A 7,500-nucleotide genomic window follows, 5' to 3' on the forward strand; every position below is an offset into this window, starting at 1 on the left:
CGGGCCCGGGGCTTGAGCCCCGTCCGGCAGGGCCCAGTGGTGCGGGAATCCCCCCTCCGTCCTGCAAGCCGGCCGGGGGTCGGAGGCGCCCGGGACGGAGGGTCCATCAGGGCCCGGGGAGGCCTGAAGCCCCGGAGCCCTGCAGCCCCAGAGACCTGCAGCTCTGCAGCCCCCGGAACCCTGCAGCCCCAGAGCCCTGCAGCTCCGGGGCAGGCAGATTGGCGTCATTTTGGTCCCGGCCATCTGGTCGCCCCTCTCGCCTCGGCCATCTGGTCGCCCTGGAAGTCATGATGAGGTGCCATTCGCCTCCCGGATCCCAGCGAGGGCTCCAGGAGGTCGGGTACTTTCGCGCCTTGGGTCCCCTCTGTCACCTCGTGTGCACAGATTGCAAGAAAGTCAGGTAATTTCCCTCCGGATTACTAGGGACAGGGTACGCCCGGACACCCCTCCAAGGCTGGTGGTTCTCTGCTAGGGGGACCAGATGGGCTATGCCTGGGTAACACCTCCCTAGGCCACCCGGGCTTCCTTCCTCCAGGCCAACGGCTTGTCAAATTGCCCAGGACGGGCTCCATGGCTCTTGGGCAGTCGTCCCCCGGGCGTCCGGGGCTCCATCCCTGCCGACGGCATGCAAAAGTGCCCGGGACGGGCTCCATACGTCCCGGGCAGTCCTCCCCCGGGCGTCCGGGGCACCCATCTCCAGGAGGCCAACAGCATGGCAAAGTACCCGGGACGGGCTCCATGGGTCCCGGGCAGTCCTCCCCCAGGCATCCGGGGCTTCCATCTCCAGGCCAACGGCAGGTCAAAGTGCCCAGGACGGGCTCCACGGGTCCCTGGCAGTCCTCCCCCCGGGCGTCCGGGGCTCCCTTCCCCAGGCCAACGGCATGTCAAAGTGCCCAGGATGGGCTCCACGGGCCCCGGGCGTCCGGGGCTCCCTTCCCCAGGCCAACGGCATGCCAGAGTGCCCAGGACGGGCTCCACGAGTCCCGGGCGTCCGGGGCTCCCTTCCCCGGGACACCGGCTTGTCAGAGTGCCCATGACGGGCTCCACGGGTCCCGGGTATCTGGGACTCCCTCCCCCGGGCCAACGGCATGCCGGAGTTCCCAGGACAGGCTCCACGGGTCCCGGGCGTCCGGGGCTCCCTTCCCCGGTCCGACGGCTTGTCAGAGTGCCCAGGACGGGCTCCACGGTTCCCGGGCGTCCGGGGTTCCCTTCCCCGGGTCAGCGGCATGTCAGAGTGCCCAGGACGAGTTCCACGGGTCCCGGGCAGTCCTCCCCCGGGCGTCCGGGGCTCCCTTCCCCGGGCCGTCGGCAGGTCAGAGTGCCCAGGACGGGCTCCATGGGTCCCGGGCAGTCCTCCCCCCGGGCGTCCGGGGCTCCCTTCCCCGGGCCGACGGCAGGTCAGAGTGCCCAGGACGGGCTCCACGGGTCCCGGGCAGTCCTCCCCCCGGGGGTCCGGCGCTCCCTTCTCCAGGCCGATGGCAGGTCAGAGTGACCAGGACGGGCTCCACGGGTCCCGGGCAGTCCTCTCCCGGGCGTACGTGGTTGTCCGACAGATTCGGGCAGATGTGCTTTTACGAACCGGATCGGAATCGGCCCAAATAATAATAATAATAATAATCCACATTTGTAAGGCGCACAATCACCCGTAAGGGTCTCTAGGCTCTAGGGGCCGTCGGGAAGATTAAGCAAGCTATTGCCCAGAGTCACATGGTGCTGGGCTAATCTGCGGCCGGTGCCGGGGATCGAACCCTGATCTCTGGGATGCTCGAGGGTTACTACGCGCTCTACAAAAACCTTAAATTAAAAAAATCTCCAGATTACGGAGTCAGCCGCCCTAGCCGCGGCGCCAGCTATTTCCCAGAGTCACCTGGTGCTGGGCTAATCTGCCGCCGGTGCCGGGGATCGAACCGTGATCTCCAGATTCCGGAGTCAGCCTCCCTAGCCGCGGCGCCAGCTATTTCCCTGAGTCACGTGGTGCTGGGCTAATCTGCGGCCGGTGCCGGGGATCGAACCCTGATCTCTGGGATGCTCGAGGGTTACTACGCGCTCTACAAAAACCTTAAATAAAAAATCTCCAGATTCCGGAGTCAGCCGCCCTAGCCGCGTCGCCAGCTATTTCCCAGAGTCACCTGGTGCTGGGCTAATCTGCCGCCGGTGCCGGGGATCGAACCGTGATCCCCAGATGGGGATATCCCAAAAATCTGGCATGGATATGGCCCGCCAGGACAGGTTTGGGCACCCCTGATATAGAGGCAGTCAACGCGAAATCTGCTGGGTTCGATTCCGATCCGTGTCAGAAGGTCCGTAGGAATCTGTCGGGCTTGGGAGTCCGTACAACAGGGGTGCCCAAACCTGTCCTGGCGGGCCGTATCCATGCCAGATTTTTGGGATATCCCCATCTGGTGATCACGGTTCGATCCCCGGCGCCGGCGGCAGATCAGAGTGCCCAGGACGGGGTCCATGTGACCCGGGCAGTCCTATCCCCTGGGTGTACGTGGTTGTCCGACATGTCGGTCGGATGTGCTTTTACGTACCGGATCGGAATCGGCCCCCATAAAATCGTACGTAAAGTATATAGCAAATCAACCTGAAATCTGCTGGGTCAGAAAGGGCTCGATTCCGATCCGTGTCGGAAGGTTAGGAGTCCGTACGAATTTGTCGGGACGGCATGGCAGAGTGCCCGGGATGGGCTCCATGGCTCTTGGGCAGTCGTCCCCCGGGCGTCCGGGGCTCCATCCAGGCCGACGGCATGGCAGAGTGCCTGGGACGGGCTCCATGCGTCCCGGGCCTTCGTCCCCCGGGCGTCCGGGGCTCCATCCAGGCTGACAGCATGGCAGAGTGCCCGGGACGGGCTCCATGGTTTTCAGGGTGGTCCTCCCCTGGGTGTCGGGGCGCTCCAGGCCGAAGGCATGGAAAAGTGCCCAGGACGGGCTCCATGCGTCCCGGGCATTCGTCCCCTGGGCGTCCGGGGCTCCATCCAGGCTGACGGTATGGCAGAGTGCCCGGGTCGGGCTCCATGGCTTTCACGGTGGTCCTCCCCTGGGTGTCTGGGGGCTCCAGGCCGAAGGCATGGAAAAGTGCCCAGGACGGGCTCCATGCGTCCCGGGCACGGGCACGGGGACGGGGACAGGGTCGGGAGAGTCCAGGCGGCTTCACTTCCGTGTCCAGCCATCTGATCGCCCAGATTCCCTCGGCCATCTGGTCGCCCGGACCCCCCCCGGGCATCTGGTCGCCCGCAACGCTTTCCTATGGGGCGACCAGATGGCCGAACTTCCCTGGAAGTCCCGATGAGGTGCCATTCGCTGCCCGGATCCCAGCGAGGGCTCCAGGAGGTCGGGTACATTCGCGCCTTGGGTCCCCTCTGTCACCTCGCGTGCACAGATTACAAGAAAAGGGGGTAATTTTCCTCCGGATTACTAGGGAGAAGGGTACGCCCGGACACCCCTCCGAGGCTGGTGGTTCTCTGCCATGGGGACCAGATGGGCTATGCCTGGGCAACACCTCCCTAGGCCACCCGGGGCTTCCTTCCTCCAGGCCAACTGCATGTCAAATTGCCCAGGACGGGCTCCATGGCTCCTGGGTAGTCGTCCCCCGGGCGTCCGGGGCTCCATCCAGGCTGACGGCATGGAAAAGTGCCCAGGACGGGCTCCATGCGTCCCGGGCATTCGTCCCCTGGGCGTCCGGGGCTCCATCTAGGCTGACGGTATGGCAGAGTGCCCGGGTCGGGCTCCATGGTTTTCACGGTGGTCCTCCCCTGGGTGTCTGGGGGCTCCAGGCCGAAGGCACGGAAAAGTGCCCAGGACGGGCTCCATGCGTCCCGGGCATTCGTCCCCCGGAAGCTCCATCCAGGCTGACGGCATGACAGAGTGCCCGGGTCAGGCTCCATGGGTCCCGTGCAGCCCTCCCCCGGGCGTCCGGGGCTCCCACCGCCAGGCCGACGGCATGTCAAAGTGCCCAGGACGGGCTCCATGAGTCCGGGACAGTCCTCCCCCGGGCGTCCGGGACACCCATCTCCAGGAGGCCAACGGCATTGGCAAAGTACCCAGGACGGGCTCCATGGGTCCCGGGTAGACCTCCCCCGGGCGTCCGGGGCACCCATCTCCACGAGGCCAACGGCATTGGCAAAGTACCCGGGAAGGGCTCCATGGGTCCCGGGTAGACCTCCCCCGGGCGTCCGGGGCACCCATCTCCACGAGGCCAACGGCATTGGCAAAGTACCCAGGACGGGCTCCATGGGTCCCGGGCAGACCTCCCCCTGGGCGTCCGGGGCTCCCACCTCCAGGCCGACGGAATGTCAAAGTACCCAGGACGGGCTCCATGGGTCCCGGGCAGCTTCCCCCGGGCGTCCGGGGCACCCACCTCCAGGCCGACGGCATGTCAAAGTACCCAGGACGGGCTCCACGGCTCCCGGGCATTCCTCCCCCAAGTCGTCCGGGCCCTAGAGCTCCGGTGGTCCAACCTGTGCCTGAGGCCCAGCCGGGGTCCAAGAGCCCTGCCTTGCGTGGGCAGGCAGTCAGGAACCCTACCGCGAAGGCTTGGGATGGATGGGGAGCTGGGAGTCCTTTCGATCCCGGCCCTCTGGCCGCCCGCGATGCTTTCCAATGGGGCGACCAGATGGCCGGGCTTCCCTGGAAGTCCCGATGAGGTGCCATTCGGCTCCTGGATCCCAGCTAGGGCTCCATGAGGTCGGGTTCTTTTACGCCTTGGGTCCCCTCTGTCACCTCGCGTGCACGGATTGCAAGAAAGGGGGGTAATTTCCCTCCGGATTACTAGGGGCAGGGTACACCCGGACACCTCTCCAGGGCTGGTGGTTCTCTGCCCGGGGGACCAGATGAGATATGCCTGGGCAACACCTCCCCCGGGCGTCTGGGGGCTCCATTCTCCGGGCCAACGGCATGGCAGAGTGCCCGGGACGGGCTCCACGGGCCCCGGGCGTCCGGGGCTCCCTTCCCCGGGCCAGCGGCATGTCAGAGTGCCCAGGACGGGCTCCACGGGCCCCGGTCATCCGGGGCACCCTTCCCCGGGCCAGCGGCATGTCAGAGTGCCCAGGACCAAGTCCACGGGTCCCGGGCAGTCCTCCCCGGGCGTCCGGGGCTCCCTTCCCCGGGCCAAAGCATTTCAGAGTGCCCAGGACGGGCTCCACGGGTTCCGGGCGTCCAGGTCTCCCTTCCCCGGGCCAACGGCTTGTCAGAGTGCCCAGGACGGGCTCCACGGGCCCCGGGCATCCGGGGCACCCTTCCCCGGGCCAGCGGCATGTCAGAGTGCCCAGGACGAGTTCCACGGGTCCCGGGCAGTCCTCCCCCCGGGTGTCCGGGGCTCCCTTCCCCGGGCCAAAGCATTTCAGAGTGCCCAGGACGGGCTCCACGGGTCCCGGACGTCCGGGGCTCCCTTCCCCGGGCCAACGGCATACAGGAGTGCCCAGGACGGGCTCCACGGGTCCCGGACGTCCGGGGCTCCCTTCCCCGGGCCAACGGCATACAGGAGTGCCCAGGACGGGCTCCACAGGTCCCGGTCATCTGGGGCTCCCTTCCCCGGGCCAACGGCTTGTCAGAGTGCCAAGGATGGGCTCCACGGGTCCCGGTCGTCTGGGGTCCCTCCCCGGGGCCAACAGCAGGTCAGAGTGCCCAGGATGGGCTCCACGGGTCCCGGGCAGCCCGCCCCCTGGGCGTTCGGGGCACCCATCTCCAGGAGGCCAACGGCGTTGCAAAGTACCCGGGAAGGGCTCCACGGGTACCGGGCAGTCCTCCCCCCGGGCGTCTGGGGCTCCCTTCTCCAGGCCAACGGCATGGTTCAATGCCCAGGACGGGCTCCATGTGTCCCGGACAGACCTCCCCCGGGCGTCCGGGGCACCCATCTCCAGGCCAACGGCATGGCTCAATGCCCAGGACGGGCTCCATGGGTCCGGGGAGGCGTCCCATGCGCCTCCGGGCTTGGGAGCCCCGGCTGGGTCCAGGGGCCCGGGCGGGCCCCGGGTCGGGTGCTCCGGCCCTGGTCCCTGTCTCCCAGCCTACCGCACTGCCAAGGGCCTAGGAATGGGTTCCGTTGTTCCTGGGGAGCCTCCCCTTGCTTGGCTGGGTTCAGGAGCAGTGGCTAGGGCCCCTGAGGGCCCGGGGAGGGCGGCCTCCCCATCCCGGGCTCTGTCCTTGGTCCTGCTGCGTGGCAGGGTGCCCGGGACGGGGTCCGGAGGGACCGGGGAGGCGTCCCATGCACCTCCGGGCTTGGGAGCCCCGGCTGGGTCCAGGGGCCCGGGCGGGCCCCGGGTCGGGTGCTCCGGCCCTGGTCCCTGTCTCCCAGCCTACCGCACTGCCAAGGGCCTAGGAATGGGTTCCGTTGTTCCCGGGGAGCCTCCCCTTGCTTGGCTGGGTTCAGGAGCAGTGGCTAGGGCCCCTGAGGGCCCGGGGAGGGCGGCCTCCCCACCCCGGGCTCTGTCCTTGGTCCTGCTGCGTGGCAGGGTGCCCGGGACAGGGTCCGGAGGGACCGGGGAGGCGTCCCATGCACCTCCGGGCTTGGGAGCCCCGGCTGGGTCCAGGGGCCCGGGCGGGCCCCGGGTCGGGTGCTCCGGCCCTGGGCCCTGTCTCCCAGCCTGCCTTACTGCCAAGGGCCCGGGAAGGGGTTCCGATGTGCCCGGGGAGCCTCCCCTTGCTTGGCTGGGTTCAGGAGCAGTGGCTAGGGCCCCTGAGGGCCCGGGGAGGGCAGCCTCCCCACCCCGGGCTCTGTCCTTGGTCCTGCTGCGTGGCAGGGTGCCCGGGACGGGGTCCGGAGGGACCGGGGAGGCGTCCCATGCACCTCCGGTCTTGGGAGCCCCGGCAGGGTCCAGGGGCCCGGGCGGGCCCCGGGTCGGGTGCTCCGGCCCTGGGCCCTGTCTCCCAGCCTGCCGCACTGCCAAGGGCCCGGGAAGGGGTTCCGATGTGCCCGGGGAGCCTCCCCTTGCTTGGCTGGGTTCAGGAGCAGTGGCTAGGGCCCCTGAGGGCCCGGGGAGGGCGGCCTCCCCACCCCGGGCTCTGTCCTTGGTCCTGCTGCGTGGCAGGGTGCCCGGGACGGGGTCCGGAGGGACCGGGGAGGCGTCCCATGCACCTCCGGGCTTGGGAGCCCCGACTGCGTCCAGGGGCCCGGCCGGGCCCCGGGTCGGGTGCTCCGGCCCTGGGCCCTGTCTCTCAGCCTGCCGCACTGCCAAGGGCCCGGGAAGGGGTTCCGATGTGCCCGGGGAGCCTCCCCTTGCTTGTCTGTGTTCAGGAGCTCCATCCGGGGCCCCTGAGGGCCCCGGGGAGGGTGGCCTCCCCACCCCGGGCTCCGTCCTGGGTCCTGCCGCGGGGCAGGGTGCCCGGGACGGGGTCCGGCGGGCCCGGGGAGGCTTCCCCTGTGCCTCCGGGCCTGGGAGCCCCGGCTGGGTCCAGGGGCCCGGTCGGGGCCCCGGGTCGGGCGCTCCGGCCCTGGGCCCGGTCCCCCGGGCTGCCGCTCCACCCAGGGCCCAGGACAGGGGTCCGTCGGTACCTTGCAGGC

This window comes from Lissotriton helveticus, chromosome 4_1 (assembly GCF_964261635.1).
Source record: "Lissotriton helveticus chromosome 4_1, aLisHel1.1, whole genome shotgun sequence".
Lineage (NCBI taxonomy): Eukaryota > Metazoa > Chordata > Amphibia > Caudata > Salamandridae > Lissotriton > Lissotriton helveticus.